This window comes from Peromyscus eremicus, chromosome 1 (genome assembly GCF_949786415.1).
Source record: "Peromyscus eremicus chromosome 1, PerEre_H2_v1, whole genome shotgun sequence".
In the NCBI taxonomy this organism is placed as follows: Eukaryota; Metazoa; Chordata; class Mammalia; order Rodentia; family Cricetidae; genus Peromyscus; species Peromyscus eremicus.
The window spans coordinates 184,644,530-184,660,889 of NC_081416.1; the positions used below are offsets into that span (position 1 = coordinate 184,644,530).

A 16,360-nucleotide genomic window follows, 5' to 3' on the forward strand; every position below is an offset into this window, starting at 1 on the left:
CATACGTTTAAGGCACCATGTATGTGCAGAAGTCTGTGGAGAACAGATCAGAGCATCAGAGCCACTGAACTCTGTTATGTGGGTGCTAGGAACCAAATGAAAGTCCTCTGTAAGATTAACGGAGACAGGAATAATTATTTGTAACATTATCAGTTTAGCATGAGACAGAAAACTTCAAGCAATATCCAGATATCCCTTTTCAAAGGATCAATGTGATCTGAAGTCTAGGAAAGTGTGAATAAGAGATGTCACCTGATGAAGAAAATAGAGTGTCCTGTGTTCAATATTTTTCTATGCATCACCCATTTAATAATGCCACAAATACAAGATTACAATTATTTTATATGAAAGCAACTTGCCACAATTTTCTGAATAGTGTTGTTGCCTACACAGCTCTTTTTAATCAAATGATTGTTTGTTAGCTCCATGCAAATGGCAGATGGACTATTTTTCTCTTCGATTACCTGTCATCATGTGCAATGAAATAAAGTCTCTGAAGGACACTTATAGCCACTAATATTACACAGCAATTAAATTCCTTGTAGTAGGAAGAGGCAGCCAACTCCTAGATGTTTTCTTCTGACCTCCATGCACTCACACACATAATATTTACTGAAGTGATTAAATAAAGTCTAGTGAAATTGTTTTAAATGTAAAAACATAAAGGATTAATGTGTATTTACAATGATAAATAAAAAACTTAAGCAAACAATATTTTATTTTTTCTTTCATTATGTGTATGTATGTGAGATGAGTGGTTATGTGTACTCAATTGTAGGTACATGTGAGAGTCATCCAATGTCTCTGAATTTAGTTACAGCCAGCTGTGAGACACCTGACATGGGTGCTGGGGACTGAACTCAGGGCTTCTGTAAGAGCAGAACATTCTCTTCACAACTGAACCAACTTTCAGTCCCTTAAACAAATTAACTAATTACATATGTTTTTAAATGCATTATTCTAGATAAAAAGACTTAAGATCTAGAAGCACATCATGACTCTTCAATAACCCTCTGATTCAGAGCAATTGTAATCACATTTCCTTATTTTGCCAGGTTACATATTACAGCTTTTGAATGGGGTCTTATTCCTAAACACAAACATTCTATGCTATCACTCTTACTTGAATGTTCTTGTGTTGAGTTGCTCATGGTGTTATATCAGTATCTCCTTCACACTGGAGGACACTCACAGTCTCAGTCTCACACAGATGAATATTCAGGGAGGAGCAAGGTGCTTGTGTTCTTCCCAACAGTGTAGGAATCTGGATGTAGGATTTTTAATTCTAAAAATATACAGAGGTTTCTACCTTAAGTGATAGGGTTACTGATTCTTATGAACAAACCTCAGGACTACAGGGTCCTTCCTGCCAGATGAAGGCACAACTAAGGGGGAATTTATTTAATATATTTAATTATTTTTGCATTTTCAAACATCAAAATTATATAAATTTCTTCTAGCATTTCATCCTCCTACTTACTCCATATAAACTGAATCACTCTCAAATTCATAAACTCTTTTGTTATTCTACATGTAGACACACATATAAATCTATACACATACACAAAACCCACACAAAAACTTAATGATTCTGAAAGGCCTTTAACCAGACCAAGTGTGGCCAACATATCTTTATCAAGCCCTGCCCTTCTCCCTCTTTCCCATTGCCTTGCTAAAAACCATTAGATTATTGAAGTAGTTTGAATGTGTTTTGCCCACATAAGATCATTAGGAGTGGTCTTATTAGTATTGCCTTATTGGAGAAGGAGTCGTCTTTTTGGAGGAATTGTGTCACTCTGGAGGCAGTATTTGAACTCCCAGATACACTTAAGCCACATCCAGTAAGTCAGTTTATTACTGTTGATCAAACATGTATAATTCTAAGGTACTTCTACAGCAGATCAGCCTGCATGCCACCATGACCAACCATGATGATAACAAACTAAACCTCTGAATTATAAGACACCCAATTAAATGTTTTTCTTTATGAGAGTTGCCAAGGCGATGGTTTCCATTCACAGCAGCAGAAATACTACCTAAGACATATACATTTTTTTGGTTTTTTGAGACAGGATTTTTGTGTAGCCCTGGCTATTCTGGTACTAGCTTGACCTTGAACTCACAGAATTCTGCCTTTCTCTGCTTCCCTTGTGCTAGGATTAAAGACATAAGACACTACCTATGGGCTGGCAATTACATACTTAAAGCTAGCCACCAAGGTCTGTTCCCTTATTTGGCCATTACCTCCTCCTGGGGCTGACTATCAAAGTCCAGGTATCAAAGTATTGAAGTCAGGATAGCATCACCCCCTGTAGCTGTCCTAATAGACTTCACTATCCAATTAAACACTTCATCCCAAGATGAGCTCCCCCTTTTGCCTTTATGAACTGCCATTTTCCTAAAGGGCAAGTCTGTCTCCTCTCTATCCAGAGGCAGTTCTTTGTATTCCAGCCAAAAACCTGTTCCTCATCTCCCATGTTCCTTTCCCTTCTCCCTCTTCCTTTATCACCTGTCTTTATCTCTTATTCACTTACCATTTTCCTCTGAGATAAATATGTTGAGAATTTAATCCTAGGGTATCTCTTGCTGACTCTGAGGTTTCCTACTGATTCTCTTTAGTGTTGCTTCTATGTCAATGTGTTTAAGCTGACAAATTCCCACTAGAAAATATATCACAGGTCTTGTCCCAGTAGAAGACACAGTCTCCATCTATAATGTGGACAGAATTCATAAAACAGAAAGACAAAAATCAGCAGGCAATGTATCTGTGCTTCTGAGACATTAAATTATACACTGTGCAAAACAATGGTTAATGATTTCAGCTTCTGTCACTTAAATACTTTAAGTCACTTTATCATAGCATCCACAATGGTGCTAAAATATTTGTGCTTTCTTTAAGATGACAAACGGAATCATTAACACACAGTTAAATACACAACATGATGATGGTTTGGTTTCCTTACACATAAATATAATGAATGAATATTGTGAAATTGAAGCATTGCCATGCAGCAGTGCCTTTCACCTACATTCACAGGAAGAATGTGGACATTGGACTGCTTCTGCAACACACTTAATTGAAATGTCTGGTCTCTAAATATGCTAATCTGCACTAATCATACTTTACTTTCTCCATCAGATGTGGATCAGTGTGTGAAGTGTCCAGAGGAGCAGTATGCCAATGTAGAACAGAACCAGTACATTCACAAATCTGTGGTCTTTCTGACCTACAAAGACCCCTTGGGGATGGCTCTAACCTCAGTGGCCTTGTGCTTCACTGCATTCACAGCTGCAGTTCTTGGGATCTTTGTAAGGTATCATGACACTCCTATTGTGAAGGCTAATAACCGCAGTCTCAGCTACACCTTGCTCATCTCACTCCTCTTTTGTTTCCTGTGTCCCTTGCTCTTTATTGGCCATCCCAATGCAACTACATGCATCCTGCAGCAAATCACATTTGGAGTTGTATTCACTGTGGCTGTTTCCACTGTGTTGGCCAAAACAGTTACTGTTGTTCTGGCTTTCAAAGTCACAGCCCCCAGAAGAACGATGAGATTCTACCTGACTTTAGGGGCACCGAACTATATCATTGCCATCTGTACCCTAATCCAAATTATTCTCTGTGCAATCTGGCTGGGAGTTTCTCCTCCATCTATTAACATTGATGCACACTCTGAGCATGGCCACATCATCTTTGTGTGTGACAAGGGCTCGGGTACTGCATTCTACTGTGTCTTGGGTTATCATGGCTCCCTTGCCTTTGGGAGCTTCATTTTGGCTTTCTTGGCCAGGAATCTCCCTGACACATTCAATGAAGCCAAGTTGCTGACCTTCAGCATGCTGTTGTTCTGCAGTGTCTGGGCCACTTTTCTCCCTGTCTACCATAGCACCAAGGGCAAGGTCATGGTGGCTGTGGAGGTCTTCTCCATCCTGGCCTCCAGTGTTGGCCTTCTGAAATGGACAACTTTAGTGCTGGTACATTAACACGTTTTAGGATACAATGCAAGATGTATGCATGAGCTTTTGACTCTTACTCTTTCTTAAAAGACAATGCCTAGAATCATCATGTATACTACTTTTCTGTACATATTCTCCTGTAAACTTTCAATGAAACACTTATTCTGTAAGACCTGGCTATTGGACATTATTCCAGTAGATGTTCTATTCTTTGTCTAATATACATTAAGATTTGAAATAAACTGTGTTCTTTTGATGTCTGAATGATTGTGTGACTTTGACAGCACTTGAATGGTGAAACTTAACACAGTATGGTGTTTTCACACTCAATTCCTCCCTACCTACCCTCTCTAAGAGACCCAGAGAGGAGAGTGTCCAAGATTCTTACAGATGTGAGGAACCACCTGGAAAATAAAAAGGATTCATAAATGCACAAGCAGCATTTCCTTTGGCTACAGAAATAAAGGCAGGAGGGAATATATGTGTGCCCATACAATGTGCTGATTTGAATAACACTTCACAATACACACTGCTGAGGCCTAGAGTTGGACAAAGATGTTCACTTTGATTTTCTTCTTCTTCCTCCTGAACATTCCACTTCTTGTGTCCAGTTTCATTCATCCCAGGTGCTTTGGGGAATGAGGCAGAATAAAGACAAGGATGGAGACTTGTTGAAAGGTTATGTCTTCTTCCTTAGAAGAGTGCAGTGGCTGGTGGAGAAAGATAATTTGAACTACCTTCTGCAAATGTACTGCAAACTACATTCAGCCCCATTATGCAACCTTTCAGGAACAGATGTTGAGAAGACTTTGGCTAACTGAAGGATAGAGTCAAATAAACATACACAAGTTATTAATTTTTATTATATAATTTTGTGTGAGTCTTTTTTACAAATAAATACTGTGGATATTGCTCTGTATAAATAAAAAGCTGATTGGCCAGTTGCCAGGCAGGAAGTATAGGCGGGACAAACAGAGAAGAGAATTCTGGGAAGTGAAAGGAGAGAGAAGCTGCCAGCTCCTCCTGCCTGGCCACAGGTGCCCTGGATGAGGCCGCCACTTGCGCCCCTCTAGCTAAGTGTCCCCACCATGGTCATTCAGCACCCGCAAGTGGCCGCCTCTCTTTGCCTGGGTCCCTGCACCTGGCACAGTCCTCCTCAGGCGGGCGCCTCAGCACCTTGGCGCAGGCAGCAAGGCCCTTGGGCCAAGATGGATTGACCATGAAGAGGAAGATAAGTCGGTCCATTGAGCCCCTGCCCATGGTACTGTGCATAGTGGGAGCTTGCGCGCAGTAGGCTCTTGTAGCTCGAGTTTTCCTGCCTGGCCCACAGTCAGGACAAATCTCTATCACCTGCCAGTCCCACAGCCTCAGACCCGACCAAGTAAACACAGAGACTTATGTTGCTTTCAAACTGTATGGCCATGGCAGGATTCTTGCTAACTGCTTTGTAGCTGGAGTTTTCCTGCCTGGCCCACAGTCAGGGCAAATCTCTTTCACCTGCCAGTCCCACAGCCTCTCAGACCCGACCAAGTAAACACAGAGACTTATGTTGCTTTCAAACTGTATGGCCGTGGCAGGATTCTTGCTAACTGCTTTGTAGCTGGAGTTTTCCTGCCTGGCCCACAGTCAGGGCAAATCTCTTTCACCTGCCAGTCCCACAGCCTCTCAGACCCGACCAAGTAAACACAGAGACTTATGTTGCTTTCAAACTGTATGGCCGTGGCAGGATTCTTGCTAACTGCTTTGTAGCTGGAGTTTTCCTGCCTGGCCCACAGTCAGGGCAAATCTCTTTCACCTGCCAGTCCCACAGCCTCTCAGACCCGACCAAGTAAACACAGAGACTTATGTTGCTTTCAAACTGTATGGCCGTGGCAGGATTCTTGCTAACTGTTCTTATAGCTTAAATTAATCCATTTCCTTTAATCTATACCTTGCCACATGGCTCGTGGCTTACCGGCATCTTCACAAGCTGTTTCTCATCGTGGCGGCTGGCAGTGTCTCTCTGACTCAGCCTTCCACTTCCCAGCTTTATTCTCTTCCTTGCCCCGTCTATACTTCCTGCCTAGCCAACGGCCAATCAGTGTTTTATTGATTAATTAGCAACACATTTGCCATACATCCCACAGCAGGCTCTCACTCTTCTAATCAATGGATAAAGTGAGGAAAATGTGGAACAACTTGAAACACAGGTGCCAGGCTCTGTTCAACCACGAAGGAGGAAGCCACAGCGAGAAGGTGGACATGAGCTCCAGCAGGTGTCTGTCTGTCAAAGAGAAAAGCATCAGCCTGGGAGAGTCTGCTCCCCAGCAGCACAGCAGTCCCTTAAGAGAAAACGTTGCCTTACAGCTGGGACTAAGCCCTTCAAAGACCTTTGCAAGACGAAACCAAAACTGCGCGGCTGAAATTCCTTAGATGGTTGAAATAAGCATTGAGAAGGACAGTGACTCGTGCGCCACCCCGAGATCAAGGCTTGCTGGAAGAGACTGCTACTCTCAACATGCCCCATGGGGAGGGAAGAAGAAACATTCCTGTTCCACAAAGACCCAGAATTCACTGGGTACTGAGAAGAAGTTTGGTAGAACTAGGAGCAGGATTCCCATAGGAAGCACAGAGTCGGCTGCTAGGACTTTGCACCCAGAATGTGAGCTTCGTCTTCAGTCTCTCTCTCCAGTGGGATCTTCTGTTGCACAGATAGAGGTGCCTAGAAACAACAGAGGTTTTGCTGGTGTCCAGGGCTGGAGAAACACAGCTAGTTAGTGAGCAGTGTGGTTTGAAACGGCTGTGACACCTGAGTGAGGCAGCTCTGGGGCATTTGCTATGAAGAATTCTATTTCTTACTGAAGAACAAATTATTAATATTGGATGGGTATTTCAACAGTGTGACTAATGTTTTAAATTATTTTTTTAAGAATTTTTCTATAACTTTCCAAAAGTAGTGATGTTTGTAGTTAACTATAAATCAAGCTTTGAAAGTCCAAAACAAATAAGAAAAGACTGCCTTCCTTTCAGAGGAAAAAAATGCAACTTTTCTGGCCACAGGGCATTGTGCATTGTCGATGTGGTTTATGGTCAGTCTCCTTTTCTCCTTAGAGAAAGAGACTCTGAAGTAAGCCAAGGTCTCTAAGATAGTTCTTAAAACTTCAGACTTAAAACTATAGAGTTAGTAGTGGAGTTGTGTTTCAAAGCCCTCAGTACTCATCTGGGATGAGTGTTGTGACTTCAGACAGGCATGCATTTGGAGTTTCTAGTGGGATTTTTTTTCCTAAGTTGACATGTGCAGTCCACATATTGTTTCATCAGAATTGCATCTTTTCCTGTGTCCTTGAGTTTGTGAACTCAGAGGGAAATGAGACTAGAAGATGCCCAGACACATCAGATAATAGTGACTATACTGGTTGCTGATGTTGAGTTATATTAAACTATAAACAATCATTTGGACAGCATTTATCTCTTTGTTGTAAGCTCATAGCCGAATTACTTAAGTACAGTTTATAGCATTTTAGTGCAGTTAATTCTTCACAGAAAACCTACATTGCAGATTTTAAAGGTACTGTACAACCATGATGTCTGTAAATAACGTTCCTTGGCACCTTCTTGTCACTTAAAATAGTACATAATACAACTTGAGTGACCACATCGGGAAGTACCATCAGATTCTAGTGTTGCTCCTCAGTGTCAGACTGAGTTCTCAGCTCTGTCCTAGACATTTGCACTACAGTAGCCAAGTCCATTCTGGTTGTCTGTCACTGTGCTTTGTGCCTGCTGGTGAGCACTCCTGGGTCCATGCCAGCTGCTGCAGAGGTTATTTTACAACCCTCTGGCTATTGCCAGGCTATTGAAAAGAAATATTATATTTGTATGCAACACTAACCTGTTGACTGCTAACATCTGCTTCTGCTTGCTGTGCCTTGTTCTGGCTGCTTTTTCCTCCTAAAAAAGTATGTTTGGTGTTCGCCTTGTTAAAAACATATATATATATATATGTATATATATGTGGGACTGGTGGGTGAGAGAGATTTGTCCTGACTGTGGGCAGGCCAGAAAAAAACTCTAGCTACAAATAAGCTCTATATTGTCCATATTTTATGATGTAAAAATATTTTTTCATGATCCATATTAGGTATTGTATAGATTATAACTTTGTCTTTTTCTGTATTTCTTTTTATTTTCATTTATGTGGGTATGGGTATTGTGTCTGCATGTATATCTGTGCAACACTGGCATTACTGATATATAATGATACCAGAAGAGTGATTCAGGATCCTGGGAACTGGAGAGAGCTTCTTGGGTCCTCTTCAGGAACAGCAATTATAATTGACATCTGAGCCATCTCTCCAACCTTGAAAAATACCCAATGAAGAACCTGCTCAATGGAGGAATCTTTCTTTGTCCCATAATTCTTGCATAGTTCATTAAACCAATTTGATTACATCTAGTTTGCTTCTTTTTATGGGAAAAATCAGTAGTAATAAAAATGTCTAGGGTTTTCTAGCTACTCAACATTACATCAGTTTGTTTCCACATATTCAAATGAAATATTCTATATATGTTCCGGGCATAATTATAGATAGAATTCTGATGTGGGTGGTTTTAAGGTACCCAATTCTTACTGACTAACTAAAAAAGTGGATTGATTTTTAAGGGAGTTAACTTCAGAAAAGTCTTCTAACTTGATTTGAAGTGCTATCTTAGGTTGCTCAGATAGTATGAAATAGGCAGTTAATATTCTTCCTCAGAGTAATAAGGATAATCATTCCCTTGGAAAAGACATATGAGCTAAAGGTGTAGCTATTGAGGTAAGTATCCTTTCTGAGGGCAGCAATAAAATCACATTTGTGCTTACCATATTAGAGCAATAGAAAAACACCTTCCAAGAAAACTCAACAACACAACAGAAAGGTCCATCTCTGTGTCCAAGTTAGCTTCATTCAAGAGATGCAAGTATGGTTCAACATAGGCAGATCAGTTAAGTGTAATACACTACATAATAAAATATAAAGATACAACTACATTTTCCTTCAAAAATGTGCAGAAAAAATATTTAACAAATCTATCATCCCTTCAGAGTTAAAAAATAAAACAAAGCCTGAAAGAATAGAATGAACACATCTTCACATTTTAAGTTTTACTGTGGTAAATTTATGGACATCATTGTACTACATTAGAGAAAAAATAATATTCACTAAAATTTGAAATGGGGACAGGTATGTGTGGTAGTGCATGTCTTTAATCCAAGCACATTGGAAGCACAGGCAGAAAATCTCTGCCCTCTAATAGAGAGCCTGGCCTATGTAGCAAATCTAAGTCAGACAGGGTCTGATATGGAAAACCTGCCTTGACAGAACTAAATAGAAACTGGACAGAGATATGCCTTTTCCCCACACTTCTTCAAAATAGTCCTTAAAATGTTGGGGAATGGGAAAAAAGGAATACAAAGAAGAAGGAAACATTTTAGCCTGGTCAAGAAAGACAGTTGCCCTCAACCAACACTACACAGTGAGACATTGTTTCAACCATAACAGAAAAGGAAGCATTGTAGTTATCCATATTTGGGGGGAACATGAGATGATCCAGTGTACAGGAGATGCAAAAAAAGGATGTAAAGTTAGCAAGCAATAATTAGGAACTTTCTGAATGAATGTATAGATCGCCATCACCAGGTACATGGTAATACAAAGATATGTACATATTTTTTTTTACTTTTTTATTTTATAATTTTATTTTACATATCAGCCATGGATTCCCCTGTCCTTCACCCTACCCCCACCTTTCCCCCAGCCCTCCCCCATTCCTATCTCCTGCAGGGAAAAGACTGTCTTGTGGATTCAGCTCAACCTGGTAGATTTAGTCCAGGCAGGTCCAGTCCCCTCCTCCCAGGCTGAGCGAAGTGTCCCTGTATAAGCCCCAGGTTCCAAACAGCCAGCTCATGCACTAAGGACAGGTCCTGGTCCCACTGCCTGTGGACCTCCCAAACACTTCAAGTTAATCAACTGTCTCACTTGTCCAGAGGGCCTGATCCAGTTGGGGGCCGCTCAGCTGTTGGTTCATATTTCATGTGTTTCCATTAGTTTGGCTATTTGTCCCTGTGCTTTTTCCAATCTTGGTCTCAACAATTATTTTTTAATTTAAAAAAAATCTTTCAAAAAAGTTTAAACAATCTAACATTTATTCAATTTATTCAGGTTCTTCTTGCATTTACAGTCTTTGTAAGGATTTTCCACTTAAGGAAACACTTGCCTTGCAGCTCAATATACAACAATTTAGCACTTCAAAATACATACACTAGGCTCTGCTTATTCATCTGTTTCCTTTGCAGTGGTCATTTACATGAGTTCATTTTTACTATCTGAGATTTGAGGAGATCTTTTCCCTGTTTCAGATGTCCAATAAGCCTAGCTTGCTACTCTGTTGTTGTGATTAACCGTAGACCATGAGCAAAAGTGAGGAGCAGGAGCTGATTTGGCACATGGGTGACAGTCAAGGGAAGACAATGCAGTAACTGGAGACTGCAGTGAAGACATGCTCCCAGAAGGAACACTGCTTATTGGCTTCCTATGCTTGATTTCTCATACATCCCTGCCTAAACAAAGCACTTCTCTGTAGATGCAACCAACCTTCTTATTAAATAAGAAACACAGAACCAATGCAAAGAAAGCCAAGAGGTCAGAGCTAAGAGCTAAAACCTTACCCTTCCTCCTGCAGTGGTCCTACCTCTCCGAACTCACTACCCCTGTGTTAATGTCTTTATATAGTGTTCCTGTTCTCCCTTCTCATTGGTTGTAAACCCAACCACATGACGTCCTCGTCATGACCTGTCTGTATAGGCCTCCAGGTTTTCCTTGCTTGGTATTGAGATTAAAGGCATGTGTGTCCAATAATGGCTGTATCCCTGAACACACAGAGACTTACCCAGCTCTGCATACCAAGTGCTGGGATTACAAGTATACACCACCACTGCCCTGCTTTCCTATGGCTTGCTAATAGCTCTGACCCCCGGGCAACTTTATTTATTAACATACAAATAACATTTTAATACAAATAAAATATCACATTTCCCCTTTTCTATTTTAATAAAAAGGAAAAAAGAAAAAGCTTATAACTATCATAAGAAAAACTATATACAAAAGTACAATAACTATATACAATATATACAAGTAATAAATACCTAAACAATGTCTAGTTCATTTGTATTTGACAAATTCAGAGAAAATAATTCCATTATCTATTCTATTGTATCTAATTCACTTTCTATCCTAATTAATCGTCAACTATAACTAACTAATCTTCAACTCCCTCAGAGACCCAAGAAGGAAATAGTATTAGCTAACAAAAAAAATAAAAACAGGAAGTATATGCAAGCAACTTCCAAAAACTTGTGAGTTGACAGAAACAGCCAGCTGCCTGGACAATCATCTGAGGTTTCTCCGCAGTGTTGGGGCATCATCTTCAGCCTATAGGCTTAGCGTATCTGACAGACTCATTTGTGAAGTAGAATGTACACAAGGTCAACAGTTCAACCTCACATTGGGTGAGAGCAGTCTATATACCAGAAATACCTGAATTCCACTAGTTTCATGTCATGATTCAGGATTTTAAATTCTGGAAATTGTTGATGTTTTTTTAATTCAGCTGTCCATTCTTCTTGGCTATGTGTGTATGTGGCTTCATTTCAGCATCCCGTACTCCACATCCCTCTATAAAATGCCATTCTTCTGTTGAGAGGTGTGAGCTTAATTACTCTTCAAGAATAACTGTTTCAGCTACCTCCCCATTGCACATCAGAAGCCATCGGCCTACTGCCTGTTCAGCTGCCTTCGAAGAAAAGGGCACTGTACCTTTCCCAGATTACGAAGGCCACTTCAGGGATGGTGCCATATTGTCCTGGCCTCAGAAGATGCCTTTTGATAAAGCCATAACCACACTTGTTTTGACAAGAATCAGTAGTCCTTTGTTTCGTGTCTTGTCTGTCCTGTTCGTCAGCAGTTGATTCGAGGATACTTTGTTGTCCAGTGGCTAACTTTTGCTACAATGAAAGTTAACTCCAATTACAGTTTTTTCAATGCCCATATTTTCTCTGAAGCAGATTGGTACTGTCAGGGGCCGACATGTCTCATAGTCATAACAAAAAAGAAAAATTTTCTAAGTTATTAAAACATTTTAAATGCCATATTCTGTAGATCTCTGAAGGGTTTGAAGATAACCTGTCTATCTAAAATATATTTACTCAATCTTGAAAACATACCTAATATAACTACAAGTTCTATTATAATGTCTAACTACTAACTTTCATTTCTTTATATCCTAATAGTTGGTAATAACAACATTCAAGGATTAGAAAATTGCATTACATTGTTAAATGAACGGTACAATTAGAAATATACATATAGCATTTTCTAATAATATCAATTTCAATATATATAATTTGTATACAATATAAAACAATCCAATCCTATGTAAAGTATTTACATTTTTTTCTTTCTTTCTTTCTCTCTTTTTTTTTTAATAAGAACCTTAAATCTAATCTCCTTTGCTTAGCCCTTTTCCTCACCCTTTACAACAACTTGTAACCAACCCCCCTAATCAATGAAAATTATCCCAGACCCAAAACCCATTAAAAGACCTAAAAGACCAAAAAAACCAACCACCCCACACCACCTCTTTAGGAATGTGGGCGTCGTATTCTTGAAATTGCTTCCTGCTGGGTATGGGCGAAGTTATCTTTATCCTGAAAGAAAAATTTTAGGTTAATTGTCAAATTCTAGGAAAGGTAACTATATCCTTCGTTATCCAGTCTGTGTATAATGCCAAAGTTCAGGGTTTATCTCAAATCCTTATTCAAGTAGTCTTTGAGACTGGATCATCTCAGCTAGCGCTCTCAAAATTGCTCTGAGCACTTTGTAGTTCAAAGCTGATCTGTAGATGATGTTTGTCAGCTTAGTGATGTTATTATTGTCCATGTGGAATTGTTGTTGTTGTGGGGCCCCATCTTCTTCCTGGAGACTTCAGTTGATGTTAGGCCTGACCATGATTTCCTGCAAAAAACTGATAAGAGACTCGAACACAAAGACTATATATGTGGCTTTTTAGAATTAGTTAGTACTCTATATGACCATATCTTAACAAAGTTTAAAATGTATATATATATCTATATATATTAATCTTGTAAATTTTGATATAAATTTTATACTTTAAGAAAAGTTTAAAGAATCAGAATAGAATCAAAGAGTTCAGATTAGTAATAGAATAGTCCCTTAATAAATTTGGCTTTTCTCCTGTCCCATAGCAGAAGATGGCTCTTTTCCTCTGGCATGATACAGGGAGTTTGCATTTTCCTTTTAACAACATGCTTGAGTTTAAAGAAGGAGCGAGCCATTCTCCAACTCCAAAGTCAGCTTTAAATTTTAATTGAACTGGGACTATTAGAAGTTAAATAGTGTTAAATCTTTAAAGAAAAGCAGAAACAAACATTTAGGAAGACATAAAATTTTTTAGATAACATACCCATCGCCATTTCACTCTGTTTCTTAGGATAGACGATTTGTCCCTTTTCTTCAGTTGTCTCATTTGTCCAGTGTTCTTCAAATTCCTTAACCTTCATTCTCCTAAAAGACAAAAACAAAAACCTTTCCCCAAGGTTTCTTTGGGGATGTTCCTTTTTGGCAAGTTACTATCTGATTAAATGAAAAGATATATGTTACTGGTGTAAGTTAGTTTAAATTGGATGTTCATGATAGTTGATGAACTATCACCTCCTCTAATTAAGAGGTCTCTCTTGTTCAAATCGAACCTTTATCAATTTTGATGGTACCCACAGCTTATCTTCTCCTGTAGAAAGAAAAGCAAAACCTCGTCCCCAATGTAATACATATCCTGGTTTCCATTCTGAGGTCAGCACATCCTTAAAGTATATAGGTTGATTTAATTCTGTAGTTTTTTCTATTATCCAATGTCTCTCTGCAGCTGTTGTTCCTTTCTCATTGGCATTGAGAAAATTCAAAGTTAATAGAGCATTATGTAGTCTATTTCTGGGGGTTTTTGTTACTCCTTTCTGTTTATTTAGCATATCCTTTAGAGTTCTGTTTGATCTTTCTATAACTGCTTGACCTGTAGGATTATGTGGTATACCTGTAATATGGTTTATATTATAATAAGCAAAAAACTGTTTCATTTTAACAGAGACATATGATGGAGCATTATCAGTTTTGATTTGTGCAGGTATACCCATAATGGCCATAACTTCTAGCAAATGAGTGATTACAGAATCAGCTTTTTCAGAACTCAAAGCAGTTGCCCATTGAAATCCTGAATAAGTATCAATAGTGTGGTGTACATATTTCAATTTTCCAAATTCTGCAAAGGGAAACACGTCCATCTGCCAGATTTCATTCCTCTGAGTACCCTTTGGGTTACATCCTGCTGGTAATGGCGTTTGATTGTAGAAGGAACAAGTAGGACATTTCTTTACTATTTCTTTGGCTTGTTGCCAGGTTATGGAAAAATCCTTTTTTAAACCTTTACTATTTACATGATGTTTTTTATGAAATTCTGAGGCCTCCAGCACATTTCCTATGAATAATTTATCAATCTCATCATTGCCTTGTGCTAGAGGGCCTGGCAGACGAGTATGGGATCGGATGTGAGTTATATATAAAGGATGACTCCTTTTTCTGATTGTATCTTGTAATTGAATAAATAATAAAGTTAATTCTGAAGTATCGTGGATAAATTCTGCAGTCTCAATATGTAATACTACTCTTTCAGCATACTGAGAGTCAGTTACTACATTGAGAGGTTCTGAAAAATCCATTAATACCAACAGAATAGCATACAATTTTGATTTTTGAACTGAATTATAAGGACTTTGAACCACTTTACTTAAATTTTCTGATTTGTAACCTGCCTTTCCTTGTTTGTTGGCATCTGTATAAAATGTACAAACTCCAGATATGGTTTTTTTCCTCACAATTCGAGGCAAGATCCAATCAGCTCTCTTTATAAGATCAATTCTATTGCTTTTGGGATATTTGCTGTTAATTTCTCCCAAAAAATTACTACAAGCTTTTTGCCAAGCTTCATTTTCTATCCATAATTTTTCAATATCCTCCTTAGTTAAAGGTACAACAATTTCTGCTGGGTCTATTCCTGCTAACTGACGAAGTCTCAATTTTCCTTTCCAAATCAAGTCAGAGATTTTTTCTACATAAGTTTTTAATTTTTTATTTGGATTATTTGGTAAAAATATCCATTCTAATATAATATCTTCCCTTTGCATTAATATTCCTGTTGGAGAATGCCTAGAAGGTAAAATAACCAAAATGCAATCCAGCTTTGGATCAATACGATCTACGTGCCCTTCATGTACTTTCTTTTCTACCAAGGCCAATTCTTTCTCAGCTTCAGGTGATAATTCTCTTGGACTGTTCAAGTCCTTATCACCTTCTAAGGTTTTAAACAAATTATTCAGTTCATCATTTTTTATCCCAACAATAGTTCTTAGATGAGAAATGTCTCCAAATAATCTTTGAAAGTCATTAAGAGTCTGTAGTCTATCTCTCCTAATTTGCACCTTTTGAGGTCTAATTTTTTGAAGTTCTATTTTATATCCTAAATAATTAATATAATCTCCTCTTTGTATCTTTTCAGGGGCAATTTGTAAACCCCAGCAAGGCAAAATTTTCTTTACTTCTTCAAACATTTTTTCTAAAGTATCTGCATTTGAGTCAGCTAATAAAATATCATCCATATAATGATAAATTATAGATTTAGGAAATTTTTTACATACCACTTCTAATGGCTGTTTTACAAAATATTGGCACAAAGTTGGGCTATTCAACATTCCCAGTGGGAGAACCCTCCATTGAAATCTTTTAACCGGTTGAGAATTATTATAAGTAGGCACTGTGAAAGCAAATTTTTCTCTGTCTTTTTCTTGTAACGGTATTGAAAAGAAACAGTCTTTTAAATCAATAACTATGAGAGGCCATCCTTTTGTTAACAGAGTAGGCAAAGGAATTCCAGATTGTAAAGAGCCCATTGGCTGAATTACTTTGTTAATTGCTCTAAGGTCTGTTACCATTCTCCATTTACCAGATTTCTTTTTAACAACAAATACAGGAGAATTCCAAGGGCTGGTTGATTCTTCAATATGATGAGCATTTAACTGTTCTTCCACCAGCTCTTGTAAAGCCTGGAGTTTCTCTGTTGTTAAAGGCCATTGCTGAACCCATACAGGCTTATCTGTTGACCATTTTAAAGGTAGAGCTGTTGGTGTTTTTGGAAAATTATCAGTTGTGCCCTGTTCTTGTATGACGTGGATGGCTGGTGAGCACTCATTAGAATAATATCTTTTAATATTTCTCTCAGAAACATGTACTAATTTATGATTTGTTTCTGAGATTGGAGG

General features: G+C 38.5%; 1 pseudogene; it reads left to right on the forward strand.

The window, feature by feature from the left end:
• LOC131903357 (vomeronasal type-2 receptor 116-like) overlaps positions 1–16,360 on the forward strand; it is a 90,646-nt pseudogene that overhangs the window by 15,196 nt on the left and 59,090 nt on the right.